Here is a 21,234-nt window from a genome sequence, read left to right on the forward strand (position 1 = left end):
GAACTGCGCCAGATGTTGAGTAATCACGGAAAGGGTACGACGATTCAGTGTACTCGTCTGAGGTAGTGTTTTCAGCATCCGACATGCCTGAAACTAGTCAAGAAAATAATTACTTTGTGCAGCTGCTTATTGATTTTTGCAACACGACGCTTATAACCTGACACGTCTCTCTCCATCCAGATATACGTAGAACAATGCAGCAAATCATTGGATGGCTTCCTTACTAATGAATTTTAGTTATCCTAAAGTTGCATTCTTGTTGTGAATTGGGTAATTTTTTAACGCTCTAGAAAAGCGTACAAAACTGCCAAAAAAGTGCGCTTCTTTTGACCAACGGTAGGTAGCCAAGCTCCCTATGCGTTAACCTATACTAGCAGTTCGTGGTATCACCCTAACGTCATATTAAAAATCACTATACACATACTGAAAGTACACACACGTAAGCTCACCCTGGACCTTCTTCGAAATTAATCCGAACGATGTCGGGTGTAAGTTTCCAAATTTATTCTTTTGAGCGCCATCGCCTTAGTGAAGGTTGGCGATAATCGCGGGGAATTACTGTCATTCATTCTCAGCTCCTCCAATCATTTTGTCAATATCTGAGCTGTCTTGCGACTGTACTGTATTTTGTGACTATGAGTCTCCTTTCTAACGAGTGGCGACAGGAAGGGCATCCGGCTACCCCTTAAATTAATCATCCCAGATCCGACCTTAACCATGCCGACCCTCTGGACAAAGGCACAAGAAAAAGAAGATGAATCTCCTTTCTAACCATGTACACGACTAAAGTGTTCTGAGCACATCTTCCGAAGCAAGGAGCACAGCTCGTGGCAGCACATCATCGAAGAGGTTGAAGGGGGGGACGTGAACATTGTAGAAGAGTTTCACGATCGTAGAACCTCCGAGAGTGGCTTGGGGTTGGGTTCTTTGGGAAAAAGAGAGCAAACAGCGAGGTCATCGGTGTCATTGGATTGGGGAAGGAAGTCGGCCGTGCCCTTTCAAAGGAACCATCCTGGCATTCGCCTGGAGTGATTTAGGGAAATCACAGAAAACCTAAATCGGGATGGCCGGACGTGGGATTGAACCGTCGTCCTCCCGAATGCGAGTCCAGTGTCCCAACCACTGCGCCACCTCGCTCGGTCCTCCGAGAGTGGCTCGACATACAAGATAATCCCGCTGCTGAGAACGAAAATATTATCGCGTGATCGGAATGAATTTTCATTCTCTGTCCGGATGTGCGCCGATTTCAAACTTCCGGGCAGGTTAAAACTGTATGCTGGACTGGGACTTGAGAGCTTCACGTTTCGCGGAGATATCCTGAGTGACATTTCCATGCGTAGCTCAACGGCCCTTCCGCAAAAGTGCAGTTCCGACAGTACTCTGCAGCTGTAAAGGTGCGTCGTTACTCATACTTGGTTCTCTCACTCAATGGAATTAAAAGCAAAGGTCTTGGGTTCGAGTCTCGATCCAGCCCACAGTTTTAATGTACCAGGTAGTTTCAGTACCCCGTCATGGCCTTCCAAAAACCGACGGAACTCAAAAGTACAGGTGTCCGAGAAGACCTCATACCGCTCTTAACTTGGTACAGTTGGGAAAATTCACTGATCAGCCAGAGCATTATGTCCCCCGACTTACTGTCGATATAAATCCGATCGGGTGATGGCAGCGTCATCTGGCGAGGAATGACTGCACGCACGGTGCAAGTAGTATCAGTGAGTGCGCTGCTCGTGTGTAGGATGGGGAAGGCGCGCGATCTATCTCCGTTTGACTGAGGGGAGATTGCGATGGCCCGGAGGCTCGGCACGAGCACTTGGGAAACGCACGACTTGTGCGGTGCCGGAGGAGTGCTGTGGCGAGTGTCGTCAACAAGTGACGAAACCACGTCCAGACATCGCGGGGTGGGCGCCCTCCCCTCACTACAGATGGTGGACGTCGTAAACTAGACAGACTGGTAAAACAGGACAGGCCGTAAACTGCGGTGGAACTAACATCAGACGTAAATGATGGGCACAGTGCAAGTGTGTCTTAACAGCTAATGCACTGTACGTTCCTAGTGATGGGCCTCCACAGCCAACGACCTGTGCGTGTGCCGATGTTAACACCACGGCGTCGGCAACTACAACTGCAATAGGCACGTGACCATCGGCACTTGACGGTGGCGCAAGTGGCATAGCGTTGCCTTCTTCATCATGTTGATGGGAGGGGGCCAATCCGTCGTCTTCCAGGGAAGCACTTCCTAGACACCTGTACTGAGGGATGAAAACAAACCAGCGGGAGGTCCATTATGCTCTGGGGAACATTCACGTGGCATCCATATGTCCAGTGGAGCTCGTGCAAGGCACCATGACGGCCAAGATGTATCGTGCACAGGTTGCAGATCACGTACGCCCATTCACGGCAGTCATGTTTCCCGACAGCTGTGGTATATTTCAACAAGATAATGCGCCATGTCACAAGGCCTGGAGTGGTTGGAGGAATACAGTGGCGAATTCCAGTTGATGTGCTGGCCACCAACTCGCCAGATTTGAACCCGATCGAACACATCTGAGATTTGATTAAACGTGGCGTCAGAGCTCTCCATGTGTGTGAAGAGCTTGTGTGTGAAGATGTGGTTCCAACTTCCTCCGGCGACCTACCAAGGCCTCATTGCTTCCATGCCACGACGCGTCGCCGCTGTTATCTATGCCAAAGTCGGGCATAGTGGCTGTTAGATAGCTGGTCATAGTGTTCTGGTTGATCAGTGTAAATAATTGTTTAACTGGTGTTGGTACGGTTGGTGCGGACGAGAAACTTCATTGTATTATATTGTTTTGTTTCAGTAACTCATTACTTCAGTTGGTAGGCGATGACTGATGTGAGTAGACAGTAGTTTAGGAGTGGACAGTTGTATGTGTGGTTGGTGGGGGTGGGGGGGGGGGATGAACCAACGTCTACAGACAGTGCAAACGACGACAGACATAATCATAATGAGTACGTTTAGAGACCGCTTTTGCAAGCCCCAACCACGCAAATCAACCTGCTTGATTGGCAGAAATGTGCTTTTCTTTCAGGCAGTGTCAAAGGGAAGTAGCGCATCGGACGTAAGGAAAGGCCAGGCGACACACGGGTGCTGTCGTTACTCCTGTAACTGAGCAGCCCCCAATGAAGCCATTTCGCTAAAGAGCAGCTGAAGTGCAAGCACGGCCGCCAGCGATGCATGACGTCATTTAAAACGATCTGAGAATGGAAAGATTTAGACCGACGCGTACGAATGAATTATCTGACGGCGACGTGGAGCAGTGAGTTGGAGCCTGCGATGGATTTTTTTTGGCACAGTATCCAAACCCCTGTCTCACTTACGAGTGTAATTTTCTGATTAATGTGCGATATATAGCACTTTACGCAGGAAGAATCTGGTTAATGTGATACAAGAAAGATCTCCATTATGAGGAAGAGTTGGAAAGAGAAGATACGGGTACGAATGTAATCACGATACCTGTTCTGCGGATATTGTTTTGAACGATTGTTGTGGTCTTCAGTCCAAAGATTGATTTGATACAGTTCTCTATGTTACTCTATGCTCTGCTAGCGACTTCATCTCCGAGTAACTACTGCAACCTACATACTTCTGAATTTGCTTAGTGTATTCATCTCTTGGTCTCACTCTACGGTTTTTACCCTACACGCTACCCTCCAATATTAAATTGGTGATCCCTTGATGCCTAAGAAGATGTCCTACCAACCGATCCCTTCTTTTAGTTAAGTTGTGCCACAAATTTCTCTTCTCCCCAATTCTGTTCAGAATCTCCTCATTAGTTACGTAACCTACCCAGCTGATCTCCAGCGTTCTTCTGTAGCACCACATTTCTGAAGCTTCTATTCTCTTCTTGTCTAAACTAAGTATCGTCCTTCTTTCACTTCCATAAATGACTTACTCCATACAAATACTTTCATAAAAGATTTCCTTGTTAAAAGATTCCTGTTCTTCAGAAACGCTTTTCTTGCCATTTCCAGACTGTTTTATATCTCCCTACTTAGGCCATCGTCAGTAATTTTGCTGCCCAAATAGCAAAACGATGTGTGACTGGAAATTTTTAATTGGACATGTTCCAAACGTAGTTTGTACCTCAACTCGAAGGCAAGGAAACCACAAATCAGGGGTGGCTACGGCAGGTCGGAGTTCAAGCACACTTTGCGGTACAAGTTTCAAGGCCTCTGTATTGTATGTAGTCCGGTGACAATTACAAACACATTGAAGAGGTCACTACGAAGCTCAGACCTTATTACCCCAGAAAAATTATTAGGGGTGTAATGAAGTGACAAACGGGCCAAACGTTGGTTCAACACTTACGAAGAATTTTGTCGAGGAAGCCTTTCGACGTCATCGGTGAAGACATGGAGACGCAAATATCTGTGTGTACATACAAATACCTAGTTGCTGTACAGGATGTTGAAAGAGGAATAGCAAGTAGCTAGTATAGGAAAATTAGAATAAATCATTTATCGTAACATTTGTCCATTTTTGTTGGTTACAGAGGTGCATCTGTTAGAATGTAATCCGAACAAATATTCACAAGAGGTGTTAGTCAAAGCTGATTTTCATAAATTCCACCTCCGACTTCCTTCTTGGCGTTCATTATTTGTGGGGGCAGCAATATCAACAATCAGTTAGTCTCTAGTGTTTACTCTTTCTTTGTAGGCTACTCCTTTAAACGATACCCACTGGCAAGAAATGTGAAGGCCTAAGGACCGGGGATCTTCGTGGCGAAGAAACACTACCCATTTCTGCCGATTCATCGTCCGGGGAATGTTATGTTTGGATGAACTAGAATGAGCAGGGCCTCGTCATGGCCAAAGAACATACCCATCCTTGTAGCCAAAGAACTAATAATGCTGGACACTCGTTTTGAAGAAAGTTTAGATACCTTGACCCTGTAACGCAACAGGCCTAGTCAACAAATGTCCATCACACCACACCACACATTTACAGACAAGAGTTCGTGAAAGTGTCTCTCCGCAAAGGCACGTGGGTTTTCGTTGGACCAGCGATGTGAGTTACAAGTGCTACAGATACCTCCACGAGTGAAACTAGGTTCATTAGGAAACAGTATCAATGGGACTATTTGGCGATTTGCCGTTAGCCGACGTCAAAAGTCCTATCGTATACACCTTCATCTTCATCTCGCAACCTCTGAATCCGCTGTAAACGATAAGGTCAGAAAGCGTACATGCGCAGTTACCACCATATTCTTGTGTGTGGAACATCGATATGTAGAAATGTTGCATGTACTTGTTGAAGGACTATGTTTTACTTACTGAATGTCATCAACGGCCTCCACATACTATATGATTTGGACGTTCACACGAGAATTCACTGTGGTCAGCACCACACGGTTTAGCGAAAACACGAGTAAATACTCTTGAAGGTTGTAGTCTGCGGTGAAAAAATCGTCTACCGTATTCTTTACGAACAGCAGCAGCGTTTCCGTTACAAAGCACGTACGCAGATACCATGTCTACATACTCAGTGTTTGTAAATACACTGATAGGCAAAACATGACGACAACTGCCCACTGCGACGTTGGATGTCGCCTGTTGGCGTTACGGTCACGTGACGCAGTAAGAAAAGTGTGCAAGCGGAGCAGACACGGAGGGGGATAAACCCATGTGCTTGTTGAAGGACTATGTTCTACCAGCGGAACGTCTTCTACTTCCTCCATATATTGTTGATTTTTTCGTTCATACGAGAATTCACTGGTGGTTATCGTACGGTTTAGTGAAAACACGAGTAAACACTCTTGGAGCTTGGTAGTCTGCGGTGAGAAGGTCGCCTACAGTATTATTTACGAAGAGCAGCAGCGTTACAAAACACATACACAGACACCATGTCTCCGTACTTGGCAGCAAACGAGGAAATCCTTTGATATAAGGGACTTTGAGAAAAGGCAGATAATTATTACGCAGAACCTGTGAAGGAGTATCTCAAAAGTGGCGAAGCTGGTCGAATGTTGACGTGCTACTGTCGTGAGCATCTGGGAAAGAGGTAGAAGGACAGTGAAACTACGATTAGGCGTTAAATGGTTGGACGTTCACGACTCTTCATAGATCGTGGGGTGCAGAGGCTTGTCTGCTTTGTAAAGTAGGATAGATGGTGATCTGTGGCATCTCTGCCAATGCTGGTGCACGCACATGTGTTTCTGAGCACACCGTTCATCGTACATTGTCGAACATAGAGCTCCGCAGCAGACCACCCCTGCGTGTTCACATGTTGGCCCAACGACATCATCAGTTACGATTGCAGTGGGCACGGGACCATCTGGATTCGACCGTCGATATGGAAACGTGTCTGCTCTTCGCGTGAATCACAGTTTGGTACACTACGTCGATGGTCGTTTCCACAAACGCCGTCATGGAGGCGGACTGCGGCACGAAGCGCGCAGCCCGCCACGGAGGCAGGCAGGTGGGAGCAGTATTATGCTAAGGGAGGCATTCTCCATCGCTTGCAAGGGACCTGGGGTAGTAATTGAAGAGACGCTGACACTTGAGAACCACCTAGATCGTTTCATGCATGATGTCTTCTCCGACGGTAATGTCATCTTTCAGCAGTATAATTGTCTGTGTCTCGGAGCTAGAAGTGAGCTACAGTGGTTTGAGAAGCATTATAGGGAACTCACGTTGATGTCTTGGCGACCAGGTTCGCCTGATATAAATCCTATGGAACCTATCTGGGTGGCTACCTGGCGCCATCATTGCTTAGGAAGATCAGCGGCCCGTTACTTACGCAAATTACATGACCTGTGCATAGACACATACCTGCACAACCTACCGACAAACTTTCGGATCCCTGGTACGCAGAAGCAGTGATGTATTTCATTCCAAAAACGCACAAGCTGGCTATTAAGCGGGAGGTCATAATGTTTTGGCTCAGCAGTGTCCATGCGGTATGCTGAAATGACACCGTAGAAATGGGCAAGAATTCACAATCACAGTTCAAAATGACAATTGCGTAAAATCGAATATAACTTCACAACTTTACCTGCAAAACAAAAATGACATTATTGGTAAATAAACGCGTATCTAGACGCGAAGTGAAAACTTATCTCTGCAACCAGTAAAATTTGGACGCCTGTTACTGAATCAATTTATTAGTATACAATACGATGTCCTAAAATATTTACTGTACTTTCTGAAACATCTTTTATGTAGGTATTCCAATATACAGTATACCGGGATGACGATGGTGTTGCAGTCTGCACTTATAAGAGGCGATTCGATTCGAATTAAAGACAGCCTGTGACGCGACCATCGTCCCAGTTGACCTGTTGCGTCATTGAGTACACCGGCCGTGATGACGGAGCAGTTACGTAAGTGGTGGCGTGCTCGCCATGGAACGATGCTCCAGACCCCCGTTTTATGGAAAACCTGATTTAGATTTTCCAAAATTTTTCCTGACTCACTTCTGGTGATCGCTAGTATAGTGCTTTCTTATCGAAACAACCGCTGGCTCCCTCTCCAACTGCGGTGGGTGCTGAAGAGAGCACGAATTCTTAAGCGTCCTTTCTTATTTTTCTCGTTCGCCGCGTAAAATTACTGTCGACAGAAACAATGCTTAACGACCTCCTGCGGGTGTTAGATACTATCTGACCTTGCATTCGTAATCACGTCGCAGTAGGATTGGGAGGCCTCTTCTTAGAATTCAGATAAGGTGTTCGGAGAACGAACGCCAGCTCTTCTCGTAACACTCCATTCTATCAGTGTTGACACTTTCGTTAACATTGAAAAATTATAAAAATAAATATATTCTTGGCTACATTGTATCATTCTTCGAAATTTTACTGCAGAGAAGCAAATTGGCTTTGTGGCTGTCGTGACAGCTGTTTTCCTACTCACGCTCTTGTATAGCCACCAACGATCTTGAGTTTTGCGCAGAACCAAAAATTAAGGTTTCCACTTTTCAGTGTGAAACGCAACAGCCGTCGTTATAGTGAAAGGAGCCACGTCTGGGATTTTTGAAACGCAACAACAGTTTGAAGATCACGGAGTATCGGCCTGAACGTACTTTAACCTGAAAGTATTGCCGGCGGCACTTTGCGTTCGTGTCAGCTCAGTCTTAGGGAGTACCTCGAACTGGTTTATTTGCTGGAAAATGTTGGGCGGCTAGGCATGACACAGTGCTTACGTTTCTGCCATTGTGTAAATTTCCGCAACTCTTATCGGTCCCAACGCGTGACAGTTGTATTAAGCTTCCTTGTAGCGATTGGCAGACCGGCTGGTGCTCATCCAGTTGCTGCTATTACGAGCGTTTCGTCATTATTATTCAGAGGTACTTAGTTTGTCTGAACGATAGAGAAGCCTATCACACAGTGGTGGTGACCTGATTTGTTGTAAACTGATCGGAGAACCTGTATATAACTACTTCGATAAACCGTTTTAATCGCACTTTGGAACGCCTGATATTGTCGATGTTGATACACCAACAAATTAAGCATCTTCTTTCACAGTGTTCTCACGGGTTACGTCCATACCCTCCTCCTTTCCATTCAGTCAACTCCACTTCGATACCTCTTAACAGCGCTGATTCGATACAGCCGACTGTAACACACAAACCACTTCACTGTTGTGCCGTACGTCATCTGTGGAAGTTGGCATGACAGCCTGGTAACAGTTCTACATGCTTCAGTGTACTCGTGTTAGGGGGTGGCCAGAAGTTTGGCTGCTGAGCATATAACGTGGGCTAATAATGGCGACATTGCATTTTCGTGAGCACATAATGCACGTGTGTGTAGTTGACCCTTCCGTCCACTTGTTGCTGCGTTCGAGTAATTTTCACAGTAGTTCTAACCCTAAGATATTTCGTGTGTCGTTCAAAATAGTTCAAATGACTCAAAGCACTATGGGACTAAACATCTGAGGTCATCATTCCCCTACAACTTAGAACTACTTAAACCTAACTAACCGAAGAACATCACACACATCCATGCTCGAGGCAAGATTCGAATGTGCGACCGTAGCGGTCGCGCGGATCCAGACTGAAGCGCGTAGAACTGCTCGGCCACTGCGGCCGGCCTCGTGTGTCGTATTTTGTTTACTAAATGTGGATGTGGTGGGTTTGGAAGTACCTCGGCACCTAATCCCTCGCGTTTTCGTACACTTCTGCGGAATGCAAACTGGTCTTTTCCAACTCGTGTCAGTTTTTTACAACCATGACGTCTTGCACAGTATACTTCCCTAATTCCTGGCGTTCTCTGATATGAAGTTCACATCTGTGAACAGTAACTCTTGGAATCCCGACTGGATGCTGCTAATATTTGAACGGGTGCTCGTTTGAAGAGAGCGCGCAGTCTATTTCCCGTACCCACCATCGAAACGCAGCCAGAATGATCTGGGAAGTCAGTCCGCAGCTCGTGGTCGTGCGGTAGCGTTCTCGCTTCCCGCGCCGGGTTCCCGGGTTCGATTCCCGGCGGGGTCAGGGATTTTCTCTGCCTCGTGATGACTGGGTGTTGTGTGATGTCCTTAGGTTAGTTAGGTTTAAGTAGTTCTAAGTTCTAGGGGACTGATGACCATAGATGTTAAGTCCCATAGTGCTCAGAGCCATTTGAACCATTTTGATCTAGGAAGTCATAACGGAGTAGGGGGACTGTGTGGTCGTGCCTGTGCCTTGACAGTTCGCAGGCGTTGATCGCTGAGGCAGTCGGTGCCAGGTGCTGGGCAGGCGCGGCTTTCGGCAGTGGGCGGAATATTACCAGACAGCGCGCGCATGCGTAGTAAGGCGTATCGCGGTGCCTCGTACGAACACCTGCACGCAGGGGCGCCAACTTGCCGTTCGCGGCGGCACGGTTAACGGCGGCTTACCGCTGAGTCAAACGTACCCTGTTGAACAGGAATTACGTTACTGACGAGCGGAAAATAGCACTAATACGCTGCGACAGGTAGTTCCTTAGTTCTTTTGTGGCAGAATACAACTTGCAACAGAAATAATCTTGGGATTGAATCTGTGAGTCATACTGCAAAAGGAATAATATGCTTTTCTTACACATGAAAAAAAGAAGGAACCGTGCTATTTTTTTCCAGCATGCAACATTTTTCCTTCCAGTAAGGAGGGTTAATGTTTAGTCGTGGTCTGTTATGCTTTTGAATACAGTATTTATCCCAGGTGATACATGGTGCGGGGTGACCTCGACGTCAAGTCTTTTGTAGGCTTGGGACTGACCAGAGTCGCCTGTTGCAGTGGACCGTGAACTGTGCAGCGTTCGTGAACAGCTTGCGCAAGGGGGGAGGAGACCAAACTGCGAGGTCATCGGTCTCGTCGGATCAGGGAAGGACGGGGAAGGAAGTCGGCCGTGCCCTTTCAAAGGAACCATCCCAGCATTTGCCTGGAGCGATTTAGAGAAATCACGGAAAACCTAAATCAGAATTGCCGGACGCGGGATTGAACCGTCGTCCTCCCGAAAGCGAGTCAGTGTGCTAACCACTGCGCCACCTCGCTCAGTCTTGCACAAGGAGCTGCTGCGTTTGGTAGTAATGGCTGACGAGATCCGACTGTTGTAGGAAATCAGTTTATCTACGGTTTACTTTCGAAAAAAAAGTATATTGATATCTCCTACTGCTACTTCCATCACATTCACAGAAGGATGATCTCGAATCTATATTCGGTGAAGATGGCCGGGAAATGATCCATGATTAAATCCTGTGCAGATTATGGAACTTTTATTCTCCTTAATTGTGTGGAACAAGATTTTTCGGTAATATTTCCTCGTTACTGCGTGTCAGTGACTGATATTCGCTTTCCTTGGTGGCTTTCGTAGTATCCATTGTCAGTGGATTAGTTTTTTAGAGAGGAGCTGATGCCTGCCTATCGTGGAAAAAGCTTGAGTAATCCGTTGAAATAACTTTTTTAGTGAGAGGTTCTGCAAGTAAAACAAAGCTCCAAGTATAGCTCTGGCTTCTGCAAAAAACCTGCGAGTCTCAGTAGAAAACGAAATTAATTCCTTATAAACTTTGATTGGACACAGGAACGCGCAACCCACTCTATCGTTACCTGTTGTTTTTGGTGTCTTCGGTTGTTGTTGTTGTGGTCTTCAGTCCTGAGACTGGTTTGGTGCAGCTCTCCATGCTACTCTATCCTGTGCAAGCTTCATCGTCTCCCAGTACCTACTGCAACCTACATCCTTCTGAATCTGCTTGGTGTATTCATCTCTTGGTCTCCCTCTACCAAGGGACCCCTAGGTCGGCTTCTTTCGAATCCTGCCTCGGGCATGGATGTGTGTGATGTCCTTTGGTTAGTTAGGTTTAAGTAGTTCTAAGTTCTAGGTGACTGATGACCTCAGATGTTAAGTCCCATAGTGCTCAGAGCCGTTTGAACCATTTTGTTCTGCTTCGGCGAATGTTTTTCTTGCAAAATAGAAAATGTCCGAAACTAAAGCTATTTCTTTATACAGGTAATCGGAATTAAGACAGTGTTCGCATAATTCTGAGATACTTCATTGCTTTACGTCTATGAAGTCTGTTCATAGATTTGGCTTTTGGGCAGTATTTATTATGTGCCCATGTCTCCTTGAGACAGTCCTTTGAGTTTCGGTATTAGTGGGTGGTCAGTTGCAGAAAGTGTTTACGGGAGGAATATGGCTGTCGTTAATTACCATCGTAAGTCCTTGGGCAGGTGGCTAACTACGGCGATTTCACTTCAGAGGCACCCTGTGTAAGGCGCAGGTGTGCTTGTATCATGAGACTGCTGTGTGCGTGCGTGTGTGTGTGTGTGTGTGTGTGTGTGTGTGTGAGAGAGAGAGAGAGAGAGAGAGAGAGAGTTGGCGCGTGAGCTTCAGTCGGGATTCACCGCGCGTGTCTGATTCACTTACCGTGTGGTGTAGCTGTTCCAAGGTTGCCTGCTTTCCACTCCAGTTTCCCTGCACACAGCGTGCTTCGAGTACCACCTGCGAGCCCCTGGCTCGGCGCCAAGAACGAAAGCCTGCGCAGTATTTGTGTTTACATTCGTCGGAAAATGCCACCAGCGCCGCGCACAACGATACTGCGCATTGCAGTCAGCCCTCAGGCAGCTCTCTAATCCTAGGTACGTACGTATTACATACAGGTAGTGCGTAACGCCATTAAGATGATGATTCAACGTATGGAGAGAACGGTCTTCTCCACACAGTTGTTCTGCGGGCTACTTGCAAGGGTCGTGCGCGCATATTTGATGCCTCTCTGTGATTTCCCGCTTTAGGTGGAGCACTCTTCCCACATGAGTATCAGTGTAAATCAGCAGTGTAGCATTTGAACTGACGAAGGCGAATATCGATAGACTGAGGAAACATTTATAAACGCACATCGCCCGCCTGACGTACACTTCCATGTCCATTCTTCGTATTAGGTTTACGGTATGTGTAAACGATACGCTCCTTCATATTACCGACGGATTGTTAGCAGTGACGCATGTAGACCCGGAGCTAAGCCACAAAACAGTTTGTTATACTTAAGCTTTATTATGTATTTTACATCTGCATATATACTCCGCTAGCCACCAAGCGGTGTGTGGCGGAGGGCACAATTCGCGCCAAAGTTATATTTGCCCCCTCTGTTTCACGCGCGCATCGCGCGAGGGAAAAACGACAGTCCGAACGCCTCATTACGAGCTCTAATTTCCCTTACCTTTGAATGGTGATCATTACGCGATTTGAAAGTTGGTGGTAATAGTATATGCTCTACATCCTTGGCGAAGATTGGATTTCGTAATGTAGTGAGCGGCCCCTTCCGTTTAGCGCCTCGTCTATCTGCAAGTGTGGCCCACTTCAAACTTTCTATGAGATTTGTAACGCCCTCGCGATGGCTAAATGTACCAGTCACGAATCTTGCCGATCTTCTTTGGACCTTCTCAATCTCTTGAATCAGACCCAACTGGTAAGCGTCCCATAAAGACGAATGATACTCTAAGACTGGACGAACTAACGTATTGTAAGCTATTTCCTTTGCTGAAGGACTCCAGCGCTTCAGGATTCTACCAATAAACCGTAATCTAGAGTTTGCCTTACCCGTTACTTGTGTAGTCTGATCGTTCCATTTGAGATCATTTCGAATAGTCATACCCAGATAATTGACGGATGTTACCGCTTCCAAAGACTGGGCATATATTTTGTACTTGTACATTAGTAGGGATTTTAGCCTTGTTATACGCAGTATGGTACACTTACTAATATTGAGAGATAACTGCCAATCATTACACCACGCATTTATTTTCTGCAAATCCTCATTGATTTGTTCACAACTTTCGTGTGGTACTACTTTCCTGTAGACAACAGCATCATCGGCAAACAGTCTAACGCCGCTGTCAATACCATCAACCAGATCGTTTATGTAAATCGTAAAAAGCAGCGGACCTATTACACTTCCCTGGGGCACACCTGAAGTTACGCTTATTTCTGTTGAAGTCACCCCGTTCAGGACGACATACTGCTCCCTGTCTGTTAGAAAACTTTCTATCCAACCGCATATGTCATCGGATAGACCATAAGCGCGCACTTTTTGGAGCAAGCGAGAGTGCGGAACTGAGTCGAACGCCTTTCGAAAGTCGAGAAATATGGCATCAACCTGGGAGCCGGTATCTACCAGCTGTGTCTCGCATGACCGCTGTTTCCTAAAACCGTGCTGGTTTCTGCAGATGAGCTTCTCAGAGTCTAGAAAGGTCATTATGTCTGAACACAAAATATATTCCATGATTCTACAACAAATCGATGTCAGTGGAATTGGCCGGTAATCATGTGCATCCGATTTTCTACCTTTTTATAGATGCTATGACCTGGGCCTTTTTCCAGTCCCATGGAACTTTCCGCTATTCCAGTGATCTCTGATAGATGATGGATAAGAATGGTGCTATATCTCTGGCATAGCCAACATATAATCTTACGGGGCTACCGTCTGAGCGAGATGCATTCCTGGCGTCGAAGGATCTTAACTGTTTTACAATCCCAGATACACTAAATACTATGTCAGCCATCCTTGCGTTTGTTCGGCAATTGAAAGGGCGAATGGTGCTGCAGTCCTCTACCGTAAACGAGTTTTTAAAAGCTAGGTTTAGAATTTCGGCCTTCTGTTTATCATCTTCAGTTACATTACCCGTACTGTCAGCAAGAGAAGGTATTGAATTATTTGTAGCGTTCATAGATTTTACGTACGACCAAAATATTTTGGGGTTATTTTTAGAATCCGTAGATAAAATATTGCTTTAAAATTCGTTAAAAGAATCTCTTATTGTCCTTCTGACAACTGCTTTCATTTCGCATAATTTCTGTTTGTCAGCGGGGCAGTGACTACGTTTAAAACGACAGTGCAAAATTCTCTGCTTTCTCAGCAACTTCCTAATATGTTTGTTATACCAAGGTAGATCCTTTCCCTCCCCTATATTTTTGCTAGGCAAATATTTCTCTAGCACATGGTGGACAATGCCTTTAAATTCCGACCAAAGCTGCTCAATATCTTTATGTCCTGCGGTGAATGCTTGGAGCTGACTATGAAGATATTTATTAATGACACTTTTATTAGCTTTCCCAAACAAGAAAACTCTACGCTGTTTCTTTGGTTTTTTGCAGCTTCCACTGGCATAGAAGCCACAAAATGATATTATGGTCGCTAATACCTTCTTCTAGATTAACTTCCTCAAAAGGATAACGTCTGTCTGTCGCCAAGATATCTAATATGTTCCCATCTCGAGTTAGTTTTTTAACCAGTTGCACAAGGTTGAATGTTGAGAGCGCTCCCAGAATAACTTCACACGAATCTTTGCTTCTGCCCCCTGTGACAAACGCGTAATTTTCCCAGTCAATGGATGCCAGATTAAAGTCGCCACCTATAACTAATGGATAACTTGGATATTTATTTCCTGTGTACTTAAGACTTTCCCAGAAACGTTCTGCGACGTTTGTTGCGGATGCTGGTGGTGTATAAAAACATCCCAATACAATGGTCAATTCTTGTCTGATTGACAGCTTTATCCAGACTATTTCACAGTCCGACTCAGTATCGATCTCAACTGCGCTTAAACAGCTCTTAACTGCAATGAACATACCACCTCCCATAGCATCAGTCCTATCCTTCCTAAACATTTTCCTAAACATTGTCCAATCCGAGTTCATAATTTCACTGCTTTTTATGTCTGCTTTCAACCAGCTTTCGCTACCTAATACAATATTGGCATTGCTACTGTTTATTTCGGAGAGTAACTCGGGGATCTTGTTACAGACACTTCGACAATTTCGTATTGTAGCGCCTGGACAAGTTTTCTGTCTGCTGGAATCGTTGGCATAATCTTGAGATCACACTTTGTGGCACATGGAGGGCCCGTGCTACGACCTGCTGTGTTTGACCAGCCCCCGGTCGCATCTTCGCGTCATCAATATGAGCCATTTACAACACACGCCATTAGCACGTCTGAAAACGTGTGCACACTTACTTGCTGCGCCGTACTCTGACATGCACCAACACACCTCTGCGTATGTGTACTGCTGCCAGCGCTATCGTGCGACGACCGCAGGTAAAATGCACCGCATGGTCATACCCACAGGTGATTTAAACCCGCAAACCGCCCACCAGAGCGTTGTTTCACCATGTATCAGCATTATCCTTAATTTATGAGCATGAGTGAATATAGTTTTCGATGACACGTGATAATAAGATTAGGTTAGCGGGGTGGGGAAATAAGTTTAATACTTGCTTATATTTATTGAAAGGAAGTAAATACGTAATTACTGTGGGATCTTTAATATTGATACGAGAAACAAAGCTGTTTCCGCCGTTGTTAATGCTGCCTGACAGCAATGTCGTATGGCCATTACTGCGGTTGGATGTTCAACAAGAAATGAAGTACACATCTTGCAGACTCTGTTCTCAGGCGCAACCAAGGTGTTTGGAGTAAGTAACGGCTGAACAGTTTCCTCATCTTATCTGCAAAGTGAGAAGTAACGTTTTTCCCTGTGATACAGTTTTGTCGGTGATTTCCCGTCGGCAAGCTTGCCTGTCGTCTTCCTCGTGGGTTGTGCAACTGAAAGTGCCTCTCTCTCTCTCTCTCTCTCTCTCTCTCTCTCTCTCTCTCTCTCTCTCTCTCTCTCTCCCTATCTCTCTCTCTCTCTTTTGACATTTTCCCCTCTGCCTGTATTCCGGCACGATGTGCACTGCAGTTTATTCTTATTATTAGTTGAATAAATAATATACCGCATATACACTGAAGAGCCAAAGAAACTATAACCGCGGAATATCGTGTAGGATCCCCGCGAACACGCAGAAGTGCCGCAACTCGAGGAAGCATGTATGAAGTAGTGCTGGAGGGAATTGACATCATCAATCCTGCAGGATGTTCATAAATCCGTAATAGTACCAGGGGTGGGGATCTCTTCTGAACAGCATCTTGCAAGGCATACTAGATATGCTGAGGAGTTTGGTTGCCAGCGGAAGTGTTCCTGGAGCCACTCTATAGCAGTTGTGCACGTGTGGGGTGTGTCATTGTCCTGCTGGAATTGCCCAAATCCGTCTGAATGCACAACGGATATGAATGAATGCAGGTGATTAGATAGTGTGCTTACGTACGTGTCACCTGTGAGAATCGTATCTAGACGTATCAGGGGTCCCATATCTCTCGAAATGCACACGCCCCACACCCTTACAGAGCGTCCCCCAGCTTGAATAGTCCCTTGCTGACATGCAGGGTCCATGGATTCATGAGGTTGGCTCCGTACCCGTACACGTCGATGCGCTCGATACAGTTTGAAACGAGACTCGACCGATCAGGCAACGTGTTTCCAGTCATCAACAGTCCAATGTCGGTGCTGACGGGCCCAGGCGAGGTGCAAAGCTTTGTGTCGTGTAGTCATCAAGGGAACGCGAGTGGGCTTCGGCTGCGAAAGCCGATATCGATGATGTTTCGTTGAATGGTTCACACGCTGACACTTGTTGACATCCTAGCATTGAAATCTGCAGCAACCTGCGGAAGGGTTGCATTTCTGTCACGTCAAACGATTCTCTTCAGTCGTCGTTGGTCCCGTTTTGCAGGATCTTTTTCCTGCCGCAGTGATGTCGGAAGAGTTGATGTTTTACCTGATACCTGATATTGACGGTACACTCGTGAAATGGTAGTACGGGAAAATCCCCACTTCATCGCTGCCTCGGAGATGCTGTATCCCACCGCACGTGCGCCGACTATAACACCACGTTGAAACGTACCAAAATCTTGATTACCTGCCATTGTAGCAGCAGTAACCGATCTAACAACGGCGCCAGAGACTTGTTGTCTTATATAGGCGTTGCCGACCGGGGAGTCGTATTCTGCCTGTTTACATATCTCTGTACTTGAATACGCACACATATACCAGTTTCTTTGGCGCTTCAGTGTTATAGAGAATATTGATGTTGCTATGGTTTGTCACAAGTTCGCCCAACTACATCGTCCGGTACCTAGTGGTTAATTGTGTTCTGGTTCAAAACCACGTAGAGCTCCTATGGAATGTTGCTGTGATCAGCATAAACATTTATAGAAGGTGGCCACTGTCAACTCGGATGGCTGAGATTGTCAATGCTGACTCTCAAAAGAGAATGTCGCTCTCGTAAAAGGACCATCGATTAACATGGGAGATTAGCCGAACTCCACCACACCTTAAGTGTCCTGTCACCGCATGTTTGATGGAAAAATCGGGAACTTGGTAGCGGCGCAAGACACGCACACGAGACAAATTGAACGAAAGACGGAAAACACTTATACTCGGAAACGGGTAACAGCCAACGGTGGTATTTAATGTAGATTCCCACTTCTTATGAACCAGCGCGTTCCGACAATCGGATCTTCCAACAGGGAGGGATTTATTGCACATTGCTCGTTCGCAGAAGTGCCTCGAGAGGTTATTCCCGGAAGGCAGCCGCCACTATCGCAGCCGCAGGATTAGCACGAATCCGGTAGGTGTTCCCCACTTGATCGCCGAATGACGCGATTCGCATCGTCGTGTGTCGGATGTCTACGACAGTTCGTCTGCAAATAGCATTTGAGATTCTTCGCGGAAATTATGAAGACCGTTTGTGAGGGATGAATGTGTGAGAGTAAGGTGTGCGGTTGGCTGCTGAATCCGACAAGAGGCTAGATAGCAAATATTTGCGCAAAGCAGCAGCGCGGTGCGTTATCTGGCCAGCCCGCGCTCCGCCGCTACGTCGCCGGCAGTCGTGACGGAGGCACGCGGGTTTGTGCGTATCGCTTTGCGTTCTTCTTCTTCTTCTTCTTCTTCTACTACTACTACTACTACTGCCACTACTCTCTCTCTCTCTCTCTCTCTCTCTCTCTCTCTCTCTGCAAATTAAGAAGAAAAAATTCACTCCGTCTTCAGGCCACGAGTGGCCTACCGGGACCATCCGACCGCCGTGTCATCCTCCGAGGAGGATGCCGATAGGAGGGGCACGAGGTCAGCACACCGTTCTCCCGGTCGTTATGATGGTATTCTTGACCGAAGCCGCTACTATTTGGTCGAGTAGCTCCTCAATTGGCATCACGAGGCTGAGTGCACCCCGAAAAATGGCAACAGCGCATGGCGGCTGGATGGTCACCCATCCAAGTGCCGGCCACGCCCAACAGCGCTTAACTTCGGTGATCTCACGGGAACCGGTGTATCCACTGCGGCAAGGCCGTTGCCTTAAAATTAAGAAGAAACTCGGTCTATTTTCGGGAGACTGCGTTGCGTAAGACGTGGGTTTGGTACCCAATCGGACAGTCTTGACGTTGATACCTCACAAAGCGTTCCACCTTCTTCTTCAGAGTTTGTCTCTCCGTGGCAGAGTCGCTGAGTGTTGGCCAGGGTCCCACGAATAGTTTGGAAACTTTAATTATTACTTTGTTTTAATTCCGCGGCTGTGTGTGTTTTCTGCAGACTCGTCAGGTATCCTAAGGAAGGAAAAGAGCATGTTTCTCCTCTTTCAAAGTTTTTAAACGTCGTATTTTAGTGTGTGTGTCGTAGACGAGGCTGCATGCATTCTCCACAAGTGTCACAGATGAAATCTCCGACTGTTAACTGAGTGGCATTGTCGTCAGGCGAAGACGACAAGTGGGTAGATAATAAGATGATTACCATATACGACACATCAAGGTTCCCAATAAGTTACTTAAAATTTCTTTTACGATTATTTGGCTGCTAATGTCACTTTGTCAAATCTTTTCATAAAAGAAATAAATGCTGTTTGGAAACTTCGTTCAGCAAATTATTTTATAATGTACATTACTAGCGAACCAGCGAACGCGGCAGTTTTTGAGTGTGTTTGGTAATTGGATGTTTGTCCTCATCTTCCTCTGCCCTCTCTCTCGCTCCTCGTCCTTCTCCTGCTCCTCCTACGCCCCTTCTCTGTCTATCACAGCCTCCTCCTCTCCCTGTCGTTCTCCTCACTCTTACTCTTCCCCCTCTCTATGTTCATTTTCTGCCCCAGCCCCCACCTCTCAGTCCACCTTCTCTTTGCCTCATCTCTGAAACCGCGTGACCGCTACGGTCGCAGGTTCGAATCCTGCCTCGGGCATGGGTGTGTGTGTTGTCCTTAGGTTAGTTAGGTTTAAGTAGTTCTACGTTCTAGGGGACCGATGACCTCAGCAGTTAAGTCCCATAGTGCTCAGAGCCATTTTGCCTCATCTCTCTGACTCTGAACCTTGTTTAATGGTGTTACAAAGCAAACCTCGATTGTAAATTGAAGTCGGTTAAAATGAATGGATAAATCGGTTGGGATCGTTGGTATGCAGGGATGAGACAGGCTTCTCCCAGCTGGTGGATCTGTAAGGAAAGAGGCTTCAACGACATTATTTCGTATGTTTTAAATTTCCGAACGGGTAGGATTACACAGTATGCAACGATTCACGTTCCGCAATAATATTGTAATCGTAAGGCGATGACGGAATTAGGGAATTAGATTAGGAAATGAGACATTTAAGTAGTAGATGAGTTTTGCTATTTGGGAAGCAAAATAACTGATGATGGTCGAAGTTAAGAAGATATAAAATGTAGACTGGCAATGGCAAGAAAAGCGTTTCTGAAGAAGAGATATTTGCTAACATCGGGTATCGATTTAAGCGTCAGGAAGTCTTTTCTAAAAGTATTTGTGTAGAGTGTAGCCATGTATGGATGTGAAACATGGACAATAAATAGTTTAAACAAGAAGAGAACAGAAGCTTTCGAAGTGTGGTGCTACAGAAGAATGCTGAGGATTAGATGGGTAGATCACGTAACTAATGAGGAGGTACTGAACAGAATTGGGGAGAAGAGGAATTTGTGGCACAACTTGACTAGAAGAAGGGATCGGTTAATAGGACACGTTCTGAGGCATCAAAGGATTACCAATTTAGTATTGGAGAACAGTGTGGGGGGTAACAATCGTAGAGGGAGACCAAGAGATGAAGACACTAAGCAGATTCAGAAGGATGTAGAATGCAGTAGTTACTTGGAGATGAAGAAGCTTGCACAGGATAGAGTAGCATGGAGAGCTGCATCAAATCAGTCTCCGGACTGAAGACGACGGCAACAACCACCATAACAAGCCGATAAGCCGGTTTGAACAAAAAAAAATGTATGTTGGCGCCCACGCTACAGCGGGAACTACCAACATTCGCCCAAGTGGTGCACTCAGTTCCCCTTTATCCCAAAGCGACCGTAAGCCAACGTGCAGCAGCGTCCAGAAACGTCTCTGGTGCAAATACTAGACGCGCACGAGGTAAAAGCATTCGGTCGTGTTCGATTAGTATTGGCTACTGTTCGCTCGTGTTCCTCTGGTTGTCTGTCTTTTAGCGAAGCGTTAAAAGAAGTTCCCGTCCTCTCCATTTCGCCGCTCAGATACCGAAAACTTTCGAGTGTCTTGTGACTTTCTGCTGTTGTTGAAATGAGTTGCGTGAGCGATGGAGTGGCCTGGAGAGAAAGTAATGTGGCTGACAGAAGAATATAGATGTTATATGTTCTTCAGAGGTCCAAGAGAACCACAGCACAAACACCGAAGTATAAGGAATATGATAGCCAGAAAATTTCCGCATCAGCTGGCAACAGAGTGAATAGGCGTAATCTTTGCAACTGTTTTCATTAAAAAGGAAAAGCGTTGTAAATTTTCTTGAAAGCAATTCCGAATGTGTTTGTGTTATGGTGGTTAAAATCAAAAATATAAGAAAGATGTGATTATTCTCGCTGTTTACATTTATGGTTACGTTAGAGATTTTTGATAGTGGGTAAAAATGTTTTTCCTAGGATTATGCCATGTGATCTACTAACAAAC

The 21,234-nt window shown here is 46.0% G+C and overlaps 1 protein-coding gene and 1 pseudogene across 1 annotated transcript in view; one reads left to right on the forward strand and one right to left on the reverse strand.

The window, feature by feature from the left end:
* The window catches only part of LOC126419720 (B-cell lymphoma 3 protein homolog), a 308,455-nt gene that overhangs the window by 108,433 nt on the left and 178,788 nt on the right, over positions 1-21,234 (forward strand). The window lies entirely within an intron of this gene.
* Positions 18,516-18,632, reverse strand: LOC126420097 (5S ribosomal RNA; annotated as a pseudogene).

This window comes from Schistocerca serialis, chromosome 9 (genome assembly GCF_023864345.2).
Source record: "Schistocerca serialis cubense isolate TAMUIC-IGC-003099 chromosome 9, iqSchSeri2.2, whole genome shotgun sequence".
Lineage (NCBI taxonomy): Eukaryota > Metazoa > Arthropoda > Insecta > Orthoptera > Acrididae > Schistocerca > Schistocerca serialis.